This window comes from Toxorhynchites rutilus, chromosome 3 (assembly GCF_029784135.1).
Source record: "Toxorhynchites rutilus septentrionalis strain SRP chromosome 3, ASM2978413v1, whole genome shotgun sequence".
Classification (NCBI taxonomy): Eukaryota; Metazoa; Arthropoda; class Insecta; order Diptera; family Culicidae; genus Toxorhynchites; species Toxorhynchites rutilus.
The window spans coordinates 244,233,129-244,252,311 of NC_073746.1; the positions used below are offsets into that span (position 1 = coordinate 244,233,129).

The window sequence follows — 19,183 nt, forward strand, 5'->3', positions numbered from 1 at the left end:
GATTCTTTCGTCCACTTCAATTCGGAAGACCATGTATTATGTATCCGTAACAATATCGTTGAAAATAGCTGACCGTTCTGAATTATGGTGTTCGACTCGACGGGTTCTGGCCATCAAATACTTCAAAACTCTGAGATAACTCATGGAGCCGTTTGGCCGAAAAAGTTCTTTCCTATTGCACTTGCAATTTGAACACCAAGTGACACTCTTATCGTCGTACCACTGTTTAGTCGAATTTGAACCTGTTCTTCTCCTTCATATTATAGTGGATTTAGACTTTCGAGTTCACTCGTTTCTAGCCTTGAGAGAGCCAATCTATATAATGTCATTGGAGGGTCCTTGAAATGAATCTACGATTGTGAGTGGACACGCATTACATTTGGCTACGATGACCCCACAACCGATTCACTATTTCCGAAGTTATCAAAGCGTCACTGTTCAATTCGCAAGTTGCCCTGCCAATCAAACAAGGTACAATAATCTCAAACCAGCGTTTGTTTTCTGGACATAGGATATCTTCGATACGGGTCGCACAAATTTTTCGCTGGGTATTTGAAGAGTTACCACTCGAGTGATCCCGTCTGCTCCGGGGTGCAGTTCGATAATTCGTCCTGTCGGCCAGTGCACAGGAGGAGTATTCTCATCCTTCATGACCACCAAGCGACCTTTCTCGATGACTACAGGTGGAATGCACCACTTCGGTCATGGTTGAAGCATCGAAAGATATTCTTTGTGCCATCGCTGCTACAGATGTTGGAAAGGTTTCTGCGTTCGTTCCCAGTGTCGAAGTCGATTGTAGGGAATTTTCGAGAGGTCCCTGTCCAGAATTCTTTTCATTGTGGAACCAATCTAAAAGTGTCATCGGTGTGGTCGTCGCTGAGAGGAACGATTGGACCCCAGTAGTCCACTACTTTGACGGAAAACGGCCGAGCCGCGGTGACCCGTGGCACAGGAAGATAGAACATAAATTGCTCCACTTGTTTTGGACGAGCTCTATAGCAAGTCGTGCAATTGTGAACCACAGTTTTCGCAAGCCCTTTGGCCCCTGTGATCCAGATGTCTGACTCCGAAAGGCTGTTGCGATCATTCCAATCTGTCCCCAATATGTATCACGCCATCTGATGCTAGGAATTGATGAAACCATCACAAAGGTGATTTGGCGGACACGGGGTTTCCCTACTAAAGCTGAGTCCAGTCGCTGTTGAATCTGTACCGTGGTTGGGTTACAACATAAAATGCAACGAGGAATAACGTTTTCATTAAAAAAATGGACAAAAATTTCATGGGTTGTCTGATGGCCTTCACACGCACTGACGAAACTACCCACGCAGCATCAATCATAGTAACCCAAGAGCCAGCAGAAATAAATTTAACAGCTCTGTCAGTCGAACTCTAACCGTGATGGTGAAAACAGTGAAGCTACTCCGTTCAGAAGTGTGCGCGTTCAAAGAACGGTACCCCGTCGCGTCGAAAACAGACATCGTGCGGCATTTTTTGGACGCTGGATACGCCTGTTCCGGCAGCTACACATCTTGACACTATTGGACAACAATCAAAGCATCGAAAGAAAACCCGATTCCGGACGGCCGACGACCCAGAGCGACAAGCTAATATAACTACCTTCCATGGGAAATTTATCAAATTCAATTATCTGTCTTAGTTTTTTTATCACCATCCGAAAAAAGTCCATTTTTTTAATGCAAACGTTGCGAAGCTCGTTTAGTAGCGGTATTTACGAGAGATATGATGTCCAGTGTTCGATCATAGGCGGTGGAAGCTCTCGGTCCCATCCTAAAATCTTGTCAGCGCTGTCCTTATATGTCCATAGAGCCTGCATAAACAATTTAGTGGTGGTAACGATCGTCCCCGATGCACCCGTGGCCGAGTGGTTAGAGTCTCACATTATCATGCCGGGTGTTCGGGTTCGATTCCCGTTCTGGGGATTTTTCGTCCGAGAAATTTCCTTCGACTTGCACTGTGGTCACGCGTATAACTTGCCCCTCGGAATACATTCAAGGCCTGTTATTTGGCTTAAGAAATCTCAACTGAGTATTAATAAATGATGCTAGTTAATGCATACGTTGAGACGGCAAAAGTTTCACAGGGAACGTTAATGCCATTCAAGTAGATCTGGGAGAGGGCTACCTTTCCTCGCAAACACTTGTAGATCTTGTAGCGCAGGTTGTCAGTCGATGGTTCGATGGTTGTAAGCCTAGGGTTTTGATGCATGATCTCGCAGATGGCTCTGCATTCGGTCACCGATAGCAAACCGGAGAACTAATAACACACCCATATCACGAAACTAAACCCGGATTTGCATGTATGCAGTATGCGAGCGCAAGTGAAAACAATAATGTTTTACGCAACTGCCCTTGAAACTACGAACCCATGGAAGTAGCAAAACAAATAAACAAATAAGCAATCGTTCCGCCATCAATACTTTTCTTCCCGTCTTGCCGATTAAAATGCTTTTATCCGCTCGCTAGCTGGAGGAAAACTAAAGTAGGCGTCTTGACTTAAAATGTTTCTATTAAGGGTTTTTTAAAACGTGGCAGTTTCTTCGCTTCAAACAGTAGTCGTTGGAAAATGATTCGATTTATACTAAATCAAAAAATCAGGAAAATCCTGAAAAATCGGGAAGTTCAGGAAGGAAGCAATTATCGCGCAAAAGGTATTACTTCCGGAGGGTCAAATAATCAAAATTTCTGTTTTGGAGATGTTCATTTCCACTGCTCCACGTTTTGATAATCACACATTACTATCGATTCATATAATCGGTTACAATTTAAGACCCCCTTGATAGGAAATGCACTACTCGTGAATTTTGATTGATCGTTATTACATTAGCATGATTGTTTCGGTTAAAGTCTACCAAATTTGGAACGTAATCTTACGGTTGGCTGTTTGCTCGATTTTTCATGGATGCAACAAAACCCGCTGCTGAAACATGAGTTGCATGTAAAGTGTATGCAAATGCAAATGTAAATGCAAATGCCTGGTAAAAATTTTACACATCCTGAGAAAAAACTTCAAAGACTGGCTTGGCGGAATTGTACAAGCACTGGAAAAAAAACAACAGTTGTCAAGCAAGACGAATGGCACAATTTCGGACGGAAAGTTGGTTTTAAAACATCTGTATAGTTTTTTTTGTGCTTTACTCCTTCAACGGCAAACAACCAAACTTCATTTCTGCCAATTTAGGTTATGCCGATGATGTTGGCTTTCCAATTTCGTGAGTGACAACAGACAACAAAAAATGTATTCCATTTTTTCGTCTCTCGACTAAACAAAACCTCTTATCCTAATTAAGATTTCGTTACAAATTTCACCACTATCACCGTCATCAACGCACGTCCCGAAAGAAATTTCTCTTCTGTCAAATCTCCGGGGCCAAGTGGACGAGTGAATGTGCAAAACGGGCAAGCGCGCCCATACAATTGCCCTCACTGAATGGCGCGAATAGGGCAAGCAACAATGACCGGAGCCGGCCAAAGCTTCATCTTTCGCGACTTAAAACAAGCACTTTCGCCCAAATGGGCCCACATCACAAGCAAAAGTCCATATCAACTCGAACAGAAATATTCAATTAGAGAGCACGATGAGAATCGTCGTCCAAAGTGTTTTTGTTTGTTTGTTTGTTTGTCATGCTGACACATCCGAAAACTAGGTCAAGTAAGGCGTATCGATTTGACGGCGAGTTTCCGCAAGGAATGAATTGACACTAAAGGCTGATTTAGACGATGCCAGTCAGCGCGCTAGTTGAAGTATCCAGTGAATAGAGAACAGACACTCTGTTCAAGTTAGAGGCCAATTACTTGTTCGATACTGGTACAAGTAACTTGAACAGAGTGTCTGTTCTCTGTTCACTGGATACTTCAACTAGAGCGTTGACTGGCATCGTCTAAATCAGCCTTAATTCATTTCGTTTAGCACAAACCAATTATGTCGACCAACGAAGTCGCTAGCCATGTCGCTATGGGACCTACCTGTCCCGCATGTCCATGTAGGTTTGCTTATGATGATGCCTTTTGTACCCGTTCATCACCTAGTCTCCGAAATCGACAAATATAGACACCAAAGGGGCGAAACGCAGTCGTCGATCCACCCTGTCTTCACCTCGCTACAAGTCCGCAAAACACATGCTGTGAGAATTGCTACGAAAGCATAACCACTCCATGCCCTTATTTGACAATGTCGAGCGCACAAAAACAAAAAAAAACTGCTTCGTGCTAAGTTATTGAACATTGGGAATAACTCACAGCTTGGCGCTGTCGTCAGCTAAGTGACTTATGACTCAGCCAGCGTTTAGCCACATGGTACAATCGTGCTTCCATGTGTTTCCGTTGCCATCAACATAGGATGAAATTTGATTCACAACATATATATATATGATTGCATGCGGCTCAACAAAAATGTAAAACAGCAGCAAAATGTTTTCTCTCCCTCCCTCGCTCTCACTGGGATGTGGATATAATTTCTCATCCTGTCCGAGAAATCGCGAATGTGATTCGCTGTACAAACACTGTCATCCATTCAAACATGGTGTCGAGCAAAGGGTAGGGTGTTTGGGTGGTTTCGTTTTATTAGAAATGAAGACCACCGCGCGCAAAGTTCTCCATAAAAAAGCGGCTCTCTGGCTTCGCGGTAAAGGTCGCATCTAAATGGAAGCGTTTTCATGAACTGTTGCCCTAGACTTAAATAATCATTGAGTGAGTTAGTAGCATATGCGAATTCGAAATGTTTACGCCCTTTAATGTTATGACTCTACCTTGAAATGAATAGCTTTGATTTAAGAATTGTCATTGATTAACAACATTCTCGAACAGAGGGCACCACACATATGTTTTACGCTTGAGTATTCGACAGTTTATCGTTTTAAACACAGCTATTTGCGATGGGTTTCAATCCATCACTTAAATAGAAAGAGGCTTTTGGTTGAAGAGAAATTCCACGCCAAATCAGCCGAAAATAGCAAACTTTGACGCGGCCAATTTAAATTACGACAGGTTTTTTAAAAGGGCGTATTCGAAATCATTATTTTTTTTTCGAAAAATCGTAACTCTAAATCCAGATATCTGACTAAAATATGATGTTTGACAAAGTTATTGAAACATTAAACGAAAAATAACATTTTGAATGTACTGATATAAGAATTTTTCTCACAAAGTGAATTTCATATAAAATACATTTATATCTCAAAAGAAACCGTAGGGTAGAGCGGGGCTAGTTGTTCATAGGGGTAAGTTGGTCAGTGACAATATCTTGGAATCTGAACGTCCAAAGAATTAGCGATCCATGGATAAAAAATAGCGAATTGCTGATACAAAAATATAAGCAAATTGGAAAAACTTTTTATTAAGTAGGTTAAAAAATACGGAAATGGTTCCGATTTTGCCAAAAATCATTCACGGTTTGCGCATTATAAAATGTGTTCTAAAACTGAATCATAACCATGAAAAAAATCGGCTCAAACGCAAAACAAAGGTTCATTGTACGTATTAGCTTTAAGTGTTAATGGAAATCGCTTTTAAAATTATTTTTATTGAATTTTCATGAATATTATTTCTCATATATAGAGGGGCTAGTTGGTTACACAAATTGCTCGTTTGAGAGCAACGCATATAAAATTTTCAGGTACGCCGTGTTTCATTTCGCAAGCTATAAACAAATATACAAAGCATATGTTTTACTGCTAAACCCAGTGTATTTGAAACGGGACAACCACCACCCAAACCACTTGCAATATAATTGTCATATTTATATTTTTTTCTGTAAAATTTTCATGAAATATAATAAACGCTAACATTGAATATCAGAACTCACAATAATGCATTGAGTAATGTAGCATATCTGTAGGCTATTTCTAAATACTTTGGGGCGAACGGTACAAAGGTCATCAAAACAAATGCAAGCAACAATGCAAGCAGTTGTGCGTCACAGGGATGCCAGGTGATTTTTTTCAAAAGTCTTGACATGGTACGAGAAAATGTCTTCACCATAATATCGGAGGAAAGTTCTTCACATAAAAACGGAGCTGTGATAACTCTATTTGCCTATTTCAGCTTTGAAATTTTGGTTGTAACTCAAACCATATCCATGAAACTAATTGTAGAAAAAGTATGTAACCAGAAAACCTTCGATTTGTGTAATGTGGTCGTTTGGAAGATCTAGGTTAATCTATTGTATAGTAGGGCCAAAATAATAGAAATTCAATGTCTTCTAGAGACAATATGTATTCAGACCGCTTCGATATTTCCGATATTTCCGGCCAATAGTTAGAATTTCATGGAAATAATATCTTTTAAAAATCCACGTACGCTATCATACTGAAATGTCTTCAAATATTTCATAATGTCTTCAAAACATCTTCACAAAATCAAATGTCTTCAAAATGAAGACATGTCTTCAAACCTGGCATCTCTGGTTCGCCACAAAGTGGAAGAGAGACGAAATCGCTAGAAAAGATTGCAGGACTAATTTTCAACAACGATGACAATTTGAAATTTTCATTAATTTTTTTTTTTTTTTGCTTGCTACATTATATAAGTTAACTGTTTTTGTATTGATTTTATTAATTAATTAATAAATTAATAAAAACTTAATTTATAATGAAGGAAACTTCTAATGGTAAAACGTTTATTATTTGCTCAAAAAAACATGCCTATTATTGACCAACTTACCCCGTGTGTGGGGTTAGTTGGTCAATTTATTCTGAAATATAAAGATGTTAAATAAAAAAAAAGTCAAATAAATGATTCTCTGGTTATTTTTCATTGAAAGGGTAAAAGGTAAGCTTCAGTGTGATACACAACATTCTAACGCAAAACTTCGTACTACAAAGTTATAGTCAAATTTATTCAAAAATGACCAACTAGCCCCGCCCTACCCTAATAAAGCTATTCGAGATACCCTGTTATGCATGAATCTGTCAAATGTTGAAAATAATGAACAAAACAGAAATTGCTCTCTCGGCAGCCTTTCGGATGTAATTTTGCGCGCATCGTATTTAAGGGATTTTCCGTGAAATTAGGATTATTCGACCTGATATCTTCGATAAATCATCAGTTTGGACGACTATTCACATATTTTTGGAGAGGTAGACAGTATAAACAGACAAAATATGCCACCCCAACCAAAGCCCAGCATGTACGTCTTTGCACGTATTAGAAAATTTCAATTACAACTCTGGGTGAATGGCCCAGCTTATTTCATACATGTATCTACTATTTCAATAATGATTTATACAAACTTAGACAATAAACAACGTATAAATCTGTCCGATTTAGCATGATATGTGTAATTGTTTATTTTACCACCACCATGTAATCATTTTAGCCGCACACTAACAATATGTTCGATTTAACGATTTTTTTACATGAAAAATTTACTAACACACTTAGTTAGGTTAGAATATTCTTCGAAAAACGAAGATTGTAGTGGTATGTGGACGCAGTAGAAGGGCATATTTCATAGGGTGTTCATTTTATCACCTTTTCCCCAATAATCTTGTTCTGATGGATACCCCCTCTACGATGGTTGAGTAACATTTATCCAAATATCATTCTCCCGAAACACGTTTACCCGAATGAAACGTTTACTCGAATAAAGAAGGGACATTCCGACAAATCAGATTATGAATTTTGTCGAATCTCTATATAATAAATAAGATTTCATCAATAGGACATGAGAGAGTAACAAAAATACGCAGTAAAATGAAAAAAAATTGTAATGGGGAAATTTGAGAATGATGCGGAAAACTTCGCTGATTTATTTTCAGAAATTAGTGTAGGGTCGATTAACATACCGTCTGTTTTCCTTTTCGTATTGTTCTTTAAGGCTGAGAGATCATTTTGAAATGAACGCGATAATTTTAACACAAAAAATATATAGCATAAATGTCTTACAAATGTGAAAAGAATTGACCGATTGGCTTGAGAGAGGCCACCGCTTCCGAATTTTCTAAAACGTGCAAGACTTCTTGAGCAGCATTGATTGGAACAGCACTTTGGCGTTAGATGATGTTGACGAAATGGCGTCTAGATTCTGCAGTATCGTACGTGATTGGATTGTTGAGAACACGCCTAGACGAATACCATCTGTAACGCCAGCCTGGAGTACGCCACTTCTAAAAATATTAAGACGTGCTAAGAATGCATGCCAACGCAAGCTGCGTCAACACTGTACTAATGAATCGAAGCAAAACTTCCATCGTGCCAGCAACGCATATCGTCAGTTGAATGCTGGTCTCTATCGGTCATACGTGCTGCGTGTCCAAACTAACCTAAAGCGTAACCCCAAAAGTTTTTGGAATTTCGTCAACTCCAAAAGAAAATCGACCAGCATCCCTTCAACGGTTTTTCTTGGTGAGAGTGAATCGACTACCGTACCTGACGCATGTGAATTGTTTTCTAAACACTTTGCATCTGTTTTCGCCTCCAATGTGGCTACTGCATCTGAAGTTGACGCTGCTGCAGCACACGTTCCTCAGGATTTGATTGATCTGCGCACCTTTGTTGTCAGTCCGCTGATGGTCGAAAAAGCAATTAACAATTTAAAATGTTCCACTTCTCCTGGCCCTGATGGAATTCCGGCGCTAGTGTTTCGCCGTTGTGCGGCTAGTTTTGCAGTACCGCTATCGCGAATATTTACCGCTTCGCTGGAAAACGGTGCCTTTCCAGTGATCTGGAAACACTCATTCATGTTTCCCGTATACAAGAAAGGAGACAACCGCAATGTAACTAACTATCGTGGAATAACTAGCCTATCTGCAGCTTCGAAAATTTTTGAGATGATCGTAAAGGATGCGGTATTCTTCCACGTTAAACATTATATATCGCCAGCACAGCACGGTTTTATGCCCGGGCGCTCTGTGACAACAAACTTGTTGGAATTTACCTCTACGTGCATCAATCAGTTGGAGAACAAGGTTCAGGTTGATGCAGTGTATACTGACATAAAAGCCGCGTTTGATTGCATCGACCATCAGATTCTACTTGGAAAAATGCGTCGCCTGGGTGCTTCAGACCGTTTTGTTTCGTGGTTGTCGTCGTATCTTTCCGGGAGATCACTTCGAGTGAAGCTTGGAAGCCATCTTTCAATACCGTTCACCGCCGCTTCCGGAGTTCCTCAAGGCAGTAACTTGGTACCTCTATTGTTTGCCATTTTTTAACAATGACGTCACCACATTTTTGAAACCAGGTTGTGTTCTCATCTACGCAGATGACTTAAAATTTTTTCTCACCGTTAAATGCATTGAGGATTGCCGTCAGTTACAAAGCTTGCTCAACAGCTTCTGGGTGTGGTGTCAATTGAACAAAATGACAGTAAGCATTGCCAAATGTGTTATCATGACATTTCATCGCAAGAAGGAACCAATATCCTTTGACTACTCTCTGGAAAACCATGTGCTGGCCCGTGTCAATCAGGAGAACGACCTCGGTGTGATACTGGATCCGAAGCTTACTTTCGCCATACATCGCTCGACGTTAGCTTCCAAGGCCTACCGTCAATTCATCTTGAGGATCTCCCGAGAATTCACGGATCCTTATTGTTTGAAGGCGCTATATTGTTCATTAGTGCGCCCTATTTTGGAAAATGCTTCTGTAGTGTGGATGCCCTATCAACTATCGTGGATCCTACGTATTGCACGAGTACAGAAAATGTTTATTCGTCGTGCTCTCAGCTCCCTGCCATGACGCTGTCCTCAGAATCTTCCGCCTTATCCTGACAGATGTCTCTTGCTAGGGTTGGATACTCTTGAGCGAAGACGGAAACATCAACAATGTACGCTCGTCGCCAAGATACTCAACGATGAAATTGACTCACCCGTGCTGCTTTCCCGCATCAATATGCGTGCGCCATCCAGAGTTCTTCGCTCAACAAGCCTTTTACAGCCCGCGACACACCGTTCTAGTTTTGGTCATAATGAACCCGTAACGGGAATGATTCGTACTTTCTCGATAGTAGAAGATCTGTTCGAGTTTGGAGAGTCATCTACCAGATTTCGTCAAAGGATTGGACGCATTCATGTTTTTTAATGTTTGTATTTTAAAATTTTGTTTTTTATGTTTATATTCATTAAGACATTTGTCAGATGAACAAAGAAATAAATAATAATAATAATAATAATAATAAAAAGACGTAGATGCTGGGTTTAAAGAGGCTGGGTTTTGTTTGGGATGGCATACTTTTTCAGGTTCAGAACCACAAACGGAACCCCTTAATAAGCAACATTTGATAAGGTATACCAGCTTTAGGAAACATAATATTGTAGGTCATTATACAGCTCATACAGCCCATTTTACCCCCATACAACAAAGTAATTTCGAATGCGAATAAATCGCTGAAATCAAACAAAATAACCGTCTACCTCTCCAAAAATATGTGAATAAAGGGTGTGTCACATCAAATTGCATCACGGAAAAAACGCTGTAGAAATTTAATTTTTAGGAGTTATATCTTCAGCTTTCGCTTTAAAATCAGATAAGAGTGTATAGATCACGTTGGCCATGCTTCACTGTCAATTTTTCGTAAATTTGGAAAAATGTCGTCGAACGAAAAAGAGCGTCGTGAATTAATCCTGTGCACTCATTTCGAGAATCCGGAGTTGTCACATCGGGACATCGGTAAGATGCTGGGAATCGTCCAATCCACAGTCAGCAGAGTACTAAAACGATACTTCGAGAACCTAACCATCGACCGGAAGGTGAAGAACGGCAAAAATGGATGCTCCGTCAGTGCTGACGAAGCCGCATTGCCTGGTAATGGACGACGAAACCTACGTCAAAGCGGACTTTCGTCAGCTGCCGGGCCTGTTGTTCTTCCCCGCAGAGGACAAATTCAGCGTTCCGGAGGAGATTCGCATACAGAAACTATCCAAGTTTGCCAAAAAGTACATGGTGTGGCAAGCGATCTGCTCTTGCGGAAAGCGGAGCGCCCCCTTCGTGATGACCGGCACGGTAAACGGGCAGGTTTACCTTAAGGAGTGCCTACAGAAGCGCTTACTACCACTATTGAAGCAGCACGAGGGCCCGACCATCTTCTGGCCGGATCTCGCTTCGTGCCACTATTCAAAGGACGAGTTGGAGTGGTACGAAGCCAACGGGGTCACCTTCGTGCCAAAGGAAATGAACCCGCCTAACGCGCCGGAGCTTCGCCCAATAGAGAAATATTGGGCGATTATGAAGCAGGTCCTCCGGAAGAACCCAAAAGTTGTCAAATCGGAGGCGGACTTCAAAAGAAAATGGATTTCTGTTCAAAAAAAATTACAACCTGACGTTGTACAGAACATTATGGACGGGGTAAAGAGGAAGGTACGAGCATACGGGCTTGGGCTCGAAGTATGAATAAAAAGAAAATGCCAAAAGTTGTTTAATAGTTTTTATTTTACTGTCTAAAATTTTCAAAAGGATCGGTCTACTGGGCGAATTTCTACAGCGTTTTTTCCGTGATGCAATTTGATGTGACACACCCTTTAGTCGTCCAAACTGATGATTTGTCGAATATATCAGGGCGAATAATCCTAATTTCACGGAAAATCCCTTAAATACGATGCGCGCAAAACTACATCCAAAAGGCTGCCGAGAGAGCACTTTCTGTTTTGTTCATTGTTTTCAACATTTAACAGATTCATGCATAACAGATCTCGAATATCTTTATCACGGTTTATTTTGAGATATAAATGTATTCAATATGAAATAAAATGTTTGAGTAAGATTATTATATCAGTGCATTTAAAATGCTATTTTTCGTTTAATGTTTCAATAACTTTGTCAAACATCACATTTTAGTCAGATATCTGGATTTTGAGTTACGTTTTTTACGGATTTTGAGTTTGAGTAAAAAAACAATGATTTTGAATACGACCTTTTAAAAGAACCAGTCGTAATTTAAATTGATCGCGTCAACATTTGCTGTTTTTCGGCTGATTTGGCGTGGAATTACTCTTCAACCAAAAGCCTCTTTCTATTCAAGTGATGGATTGAAACCCATAGCAAATAGCTGGTCGTCTACGATAACTTTTGAAACGGTAAACTGTCGAATACCCAAGCGTAAAACATATATGTAGCGCCCTCTGTTCGAGAATGTTGGTAATCAATGACAATCCTAAAATGCAAGCTGTTCATTTCAAGGTAGAGTCATAACATAGAAGGGCGTAAACATCTCGAATTCTCACATGCTACTACTATTCAATGATCATTTAAGTCTAGAGCAACAGTTCACGAAAACGCTCCCATTGAGAAGTGACCTTTACCGCGAAGCCAGAGAGCCGCCTTTTTATGGAGAACTTTGCGCGCGGTGGTCTTCATTTCTAATAAAACGAAACCACCCAAACTCCATACCCTTTGCCATGCTTCGTGCCCATAGAGAACAACCGGTCGAATTAGGGATTTGTACATACTACACTTCGTACGGGGTCGGAGTTTGTTGGACCTCATTTGCGGAGCGACTTCACGACACATTGACTTCCATTGACAATGCGTCTTCGAATTTCACGGCTGTTGTTGTTGTCAGTTGTTATCTACGAGCCAAGGTCGACAAACTCCTCTACCACCTCGAGCTCGTCGCCGTCGATCACAACACTACTACCAAGAAGAGCTCTGTTGCGATCATTCCCTCCTACTAACATGTATTTAGTCTTGAACGCATTGATCCCAAGCCCAAATTAGCCCTGCTTCGTGTTTCAGTCGGATATACAAGTCGGCTACCGTCGCATGTGTTCTTCCGAATATGTCCACGTCATCGGCGAAGCAGATAAACTGACTAGACTTGTTGAAAATCGTGCCCCGCATGTTAAAGCTCGCTCTCCGCAGAACACCTTCCAGCGCCACGTTGAAGAGTAGACAGGAGAGTCCATCGCCTTGTCGAAGTCCCCTGTGAGTCTCAAATGATACCGACAGCTCACCTGAGATTCGCACACTGCACCGCACACCGTTCATCGTTGCCTGAATCAGTCTTGTCAGCTTACGGGGAAAGTCCTGTTCGTCCATGATCCTCCATAGCTGTCTCCATGGTGCATAGGAACCTGATACTCGCGGCACTTTTGGAGGATCTGCCGCAGTGTAAAAATCTGGTCTGTCGTCGAGCATCCGGGCATGAATCGGGCCTGATAACTTCCCACAAATCTACTTACTATTGGCGATAGACGGCGGAAGAGGATCTGAGACAGAATTTTGTAGGCACCATTCAGGATTGTGATGGCACGATAGTTACCACAATCTATCATTCATTTTTCAGCGCAAAAATTTACCGGGCAGACGTATGCCGTCCGGCTTGGAGCCACCTCTGTTCCTTATCCTCGTGAGATAGCGACATCGCTTCTAATAAATTCGCTCAGAATAAATTTCGCAAAGTTTTAGTTCTAATAATTTAGTAAACATCTTAATTCAATAACTACCTCTTTCACTGATGAGCTTCTTTGTAGAGTGATGTTCAAGTGATTTTAATTTATTATCAGGATTATTAACAAAATTGAAACCTTTTTTTATATTAGGTTGGAAAAAAAGTTATCCATTATTTTCTCGATTATTTTTCTGGCTTTAGTGATCAATATCAATGATATCAAACATGCAATTGCATGTTTAGGCTCGTTGTAAAGGTGACATTACACGCTAAAAAAGTTCTTTTGCTGTTTTTGTTTGTTCCATTATTATCAAGATAAATTACTGACTAAATTAGGATCTCTACTGCCAACAAATGGACCGTTCGAAGCTAGCGAAACGTCTAGAATTGACCAACAGAAAAGGTGTTGTGTTCCATCAGGATTACGCAAGGCCACACAATTCCGAAAGCTTGATTGGGATGTTTTGAAAGATCCCAATAAGAAGATTGTAAAAATCAATTGTTAGTGTATTTCGTCAATAAGGGGCAAGACCTCTATGATCGAGACATTATGAAGCTACCATTAGAATGGCAACAAATTTTCCAACAAAACGGTGTTCCCAAATCGGACAAATCGAAGCATATTAAAAATAGTTTTAAATTTCACCTCAAAATAATGGGTTACTTTTTCTCCAATCTGATATTTCTTTCATTCTCATTCGGGATTATTTACTATTCGGGACAACATTCCATCCAGATAAATGGTATTCAAGTGACCTCATTCTATGAATTTTATGGCGACCGTTCGAAATTGACGGCTTCTACGCGTGACCGTAATGAATCGCCGTTGCAGAAAACGACTGCGAAAGAAACAACCGTTCAGAAAAAAAGTATAGTAGGCTAGAAACATTGTGGCGCAGGAAAAACATAATATGTATAAATGCCTCATATTTCTATTATTAATTTATTCTCTCGTTTCCGATTTTCGAAATTCATTCCGAGGTCAATGTAATGGGGGCGAAGTCCTATGCAAAATATTAGATAATTCGGATTTCATTTACTAATGTTGCAGACGGTAAAATTTGAGTATTTTGAAAACCGAAAAATCACCGGAAATCAAAAATGTTTTTTGATGTCAATACGTTGAGATTCACAGTTATTTAAAACATTTTTTTTTTCTAAAATAAAGATCTAGTGTCAGGGACCGTAATCGTTACGTAACAAACTTCCTTTTTATTCCTAAATAAATCCACCCTCTACATTATTGAGTCGTTTCAGGGACGGAATGAGGTGTGTTTCCTGAGGCAAGATGATAAAGCACGTGTCGGAAAATCGACCTTCTGGGAATGGCAATGAAGGTATGAAAAAAAATAATCATTGAATTTAAAGAACCGACCATGTACATTTTGTTTATTGGCCAAAAAAATACCTGTGCAAAATTCGGATATGATTTAGAGGTGCCTCAAAACGCTCAAAGTTTTGATTTTTTGACTTTCGAAAATCACCCCAGGGTGATTGGATATTCGGGTGAAAGTCTTTCGGGTAGCTGTCATTGCTTTCAATCCATTTTTTGGTCTATTGTGTGCACCATGATAACCATTACCGGATAGTTTGTGAAAATTGAAAAATGTCGTTATGAGATTTAATCTGTGATTGAACTATTATTAAACACGGTCTTTAACACGTTGAGTGCCACGGTTTTATAGAGATTGGATGGATTTTTTTAAACGTATTAGGATCATCGTTCTTATCATAGTGGTAGGTATTTCTGTTCGAAAGGGAATGCTTATGAGCTTATATGCTTATATTATGTAGCTTTATTATCATATGTTATACTGTCAAGCACCGGTGACTGACGCGGCCTGAACGAAAACTCAGTGTCAGTCACCGGTGACTGACGTGACAATCAACGTGTTAACAGGTTGAGCCCCGAATTTTCATTGCTGCTCTTTCCATTCAACACGCATCAAGAGCGTTTGCACAATACCAGTGTCAGTCCCAGCTTCCAAGATAACTTATTGCATGAATAGAAAATAGTCAGAAATTCGACTAGTAAATAGTTAGATTTTGTAAAACATCCGGCATAAACTGTATGCATTTTATTTTTTTCATTTTGCAACTGTCAATCCCAGTCAGTTGGCGCTTTCCTACCAAAAAGCTCGACGTCGACCCCTAGGGACCGACGCAGGGCTCAGCGTGTTAATGGAACCTAGGTTGACCCCTGAGCCGAAGACACAGTAAACGCGGTGCGGTACATTTCTGAGGGCATGAGCTTCCCAAAAATGCAAACAAAAATCGTTTTTTTCGATATTCCAGACCGAATCCCCCCTTGAAGCGCTACACACTCTTCAAGATCCGCCACTAATCATTAAAACTCTACATTTCAGCGAATGATACAACCGGAGACTTTCTACTAACGGTTCCAACATTTCTACTCACCATCACAAAACACACAAACACTGGGGAATGTGAACCAAGGCCCCACCAGCATATGCCGGCAACATGTCATGTCATTCAGATGAGTACCCCTCAGAGGAAGGGAACACGGAAAGCTTCCTCACATGCCCTCACTTTCATCAATCATCAATCAACGGGCCGGTCGGCCGGCTGAGCACAGTGACTTCCTCCGAAATATTAATAACATTTATCGAAATATGTGTTACCACCGCCCGTTATCTGGATGCCGCGTCGCGCATCGTTTGTTTGTTTGTTGTAGGCAGCGCAAATGCGTGTCATGCCGTAGCATATGGTAATGGACATGAGTGTGAGGCGATTAGATTGATATAGCCGACGCTACTATCGTGGCGGTGTGGTGTGACAGAGAATTTCTGAAGCGACCATGTACGCCTAGATTTCCCACTAGCAATAATCAACTGTTATTCACGTTTTGTTTTTCATTCCTTGGCTTACCTGGAAAAAAGAGAGACAAAGAAAAAAATGGTCAATAAAATAAAGTGATTCGAAATGTTTCTATTGCTCAGAATATAACAGTGCCATTCCATCCAGCTTATCTGTCAGGCAGTATGAGGTAACGTGTGTCTTTATCAATAAACGGTATCCGTCACAAAACAAATTCCGCTTCGATTCAAAATTTGACGTCACGTATCCGTTGCTCAATCGAATGACATCATTTTCCGCTACGACGAAGGCTCATATCGAGTTGCTACACTCATTGCCGGTATTAACAGGAATTTAAACCAAATTAGTCAATTTTGTTTCGTATTGCCGTTGTTTTTTTTTCTCTGACGCATATTGTTAGTGATAGTTTTTCATATTAATCTAGGTTATGTTTGGGTTCTAGAGCAAAATTGTAGTCAGTACATCATTTCACATTTTATTTAAAATCAGCTATTTATCGCAAGTCACATTACCCTATACTTTGCGTAAACGTGTGTTCCTTTTATCTATCCTCAGTTTGTTGTAAAAAGGTCATAAATCTAGTCCAACGATGCAACGGCGCAACTGTCGTTCTATTCCAGCCAAGAAAAGCCCAAGAGTGAGAATGATGAATACCTCGTATAGACGGAGGTTCGTTACACTGCTCCTTCATTAATACATAGTATGTCAGCAAAAGCCGGCCATTTCAAACCACACATTCAGCCACACAAACACGGGGCACCACAATATTGTGCACTCGTAGCAGTAGCAGCAGCAGCAGATTACACTAACCTGTTTACTTTGCGAAAAAGTAGAACACTGTATCAAGCGCATTCCGGTGAACAGAACCAATTTTTGTGAACTCTAGCGTCATGCAGAAAAGTAGGAACCCGTTGGAGAATTGGCCAAACCTTAATCTTCAGAAATTTTATTTTTCAGTGACTATCCAGAAAATTTCCAGACGTAGACAACTGAAAAAAATGTAAATGCTTCAAAAAATCAACTAGAACAAAAAAGATCAAAAGGGTTGTCGGTATCTTCCAATTGATTAAATTTTTGGGTTTTTAGCTAGAGTTAAATGACGACTTAGAAGATGCAATATAATTTATTAATACAGATCAAAGTCATATTGGAGAGTACAGTGACCGTCACCCCCAATAATTTGAGCAAAACTTATATTTCTTCCAAACTATTCTTCTACTACTTTTTCTTATTGTTTAGAAAAGTAAAACTCCAAAGAATACGAACTCCATGAAAAAATTGTTGATTTTTTTTAATGAATCAAAGTAGCCAATGTTTTACAAAATACATAGTTCAGTATGAAACGCTTCATGTTTTCAACAGAAAAATAATGTGAACTCCATCGATCTCACTTACAGATTTTTTGGCATGCTTTCGGCCAGGTTTCGGGGGTGATGTGCGTCCAAATCCTCCCAAGCCTTTCGCAGAGCTTCTTGTTTGTTTGTCACACCCGTTTTGAACACCTTGTTGTCGAGGGTAGCCCAAAGATTTTCACTTGGGTTCAAATCAGGACTCTGGAATGGCCATTCCATGAGGTTTAATGAGAGTCGGATTTTCGTAAAGAATTTCGATACACCTCTCTGCCGCCATAATCCCATTGATTTGAGTGAACTTCCCCACGTCAAACTCCAGACCATAGTATTTCCATAGCTCATTGAATTAAGTTGTTCGAAGTGTGTATTGATGCTATTGCCTTAGCTTAGCTACCATCGATTTTTACACATGAGGGGCTTAGAATGAAAGGAGTGTAAGTGATTTGATCGATTTCTCTACATCGACTCTTTCTTTTGGTCATACCTTAGCTGCAAATAGATTCCCAGCTGTATTTGACAATGTGGAAGATAGGTCAGAACCACATGTATCGGATTCTATAGCAAACTTAAATTGGAACGTTTTTGCAGTTGAGTTATTAACTAAATAAAATGTTGATGAAGAGAAATCGATCAAGTCACTTACACCCCTTGCATTCTGAGCCCCTCACATGTTTTAATGAAGACATTAGGCATTAATGGAAAAGCCTCTCTCAACGTTGGAGCTTCCATGTGAGACAGCAGATCATTTTTGTGATGGTAAAAATCTCCGCAATCGTATCGTCCGGTGGCAATCCATACCAAAAATAGTCCAGTGGTTCATTTCCCTAAACATAGTGAGCAAATTTGTTGCTTGTATTGATAGCAAGTAATTTAGAATACTGTTTCAGTGCCGAGTCTGCTGGGATTACACGTGATGGGGACGGAGGTTGACTTACTTCAACAAGTAAACGGGATTAACCTGGTAACGTCGGGGTACGGGATTCGCAATCCTTCTCTTCACCGGATGCAGCGGAAATTGCGATTTTCTTCAGGAAAATTCCACCAGACGAGAATTGACATAAACTGTTCTTTTCCACTAAGGAACAGCTTGAACGCTACACAAACTGTACGTGGGATTTCTGCGCGACAAAAATTCGATGGAGAAATTCTCAAGGAAGATTCGAGAATTTTCCTGCTCCGGAGAACGATTAAAATTGTGTGTACTATTCCTTACGTTGTGCTTTAGTGACTCATATGAACAGATGATAATACATTCTATAATTAGACAAAAACAAAGCGAACTAGATCGATAAAGAAAACATTCAAATGGATACAATTCCGTAACGGTTTTTTATGTACAAAATCAGCTCTGATACTACACCCAAACTAGCGTCGGCTGAAAACATTTCATCTTTGGCAGAAATGATGCCATTTCGTGTGCTGGAGAGTCAAATAAGCAAATAATGAGCTGTTTTAAAAGTATTGTTTGTATGCGAGCAGACATCTCTTTCTGTTTTCTTTTCTCATTTCATTTGAGATTGTGCCAAAAAAAAGTCCATACGACGTCAAAGGGGATCGAACCAAGGCCGGCTGGAATGCAAAGCTATTTCATACGACCACGCTACACATATAGCTGCCAGTGCTGTTATATAGAAGCGTGATAATATTACACC

At 40.2% G+C, this 19,183-nt stretch overlaps 1 protein-coding gene and 1 long non-coding RNA gene across 3 annotated transcripts in view; one reads left to right on the forward strand and one right to left on the reverse strand.

Moving 5' to 3' along the window:
• LOC129777094 (uncharacterized) overlaps positions 1–16,219 on the forward strand; it is a 34,036-nt gene extending 17,817 nt beyond the window's left edge. Inside the window, exons 2-3 of the long non-coding RNA XR_008743201.1 lie at positions 14,599–14,678; positions 15,708–16,219. This is a non-coding gene — a long non-coding RNA (uncharacterized LOC129777094). The remainder of the gene's footprint in view (positions 1–14,598; positions 14,679–15,707) is intronic.
• The window catches only part of LOC129777092 (myophilin), a 66,350-nt gene that overhangs the window by 32,613 nt on the left and 14,554 nt on the right, over positions 1–19,183 (reverse strand). The gene's annotated exons all lie outside the window — the stretch shown is intronic.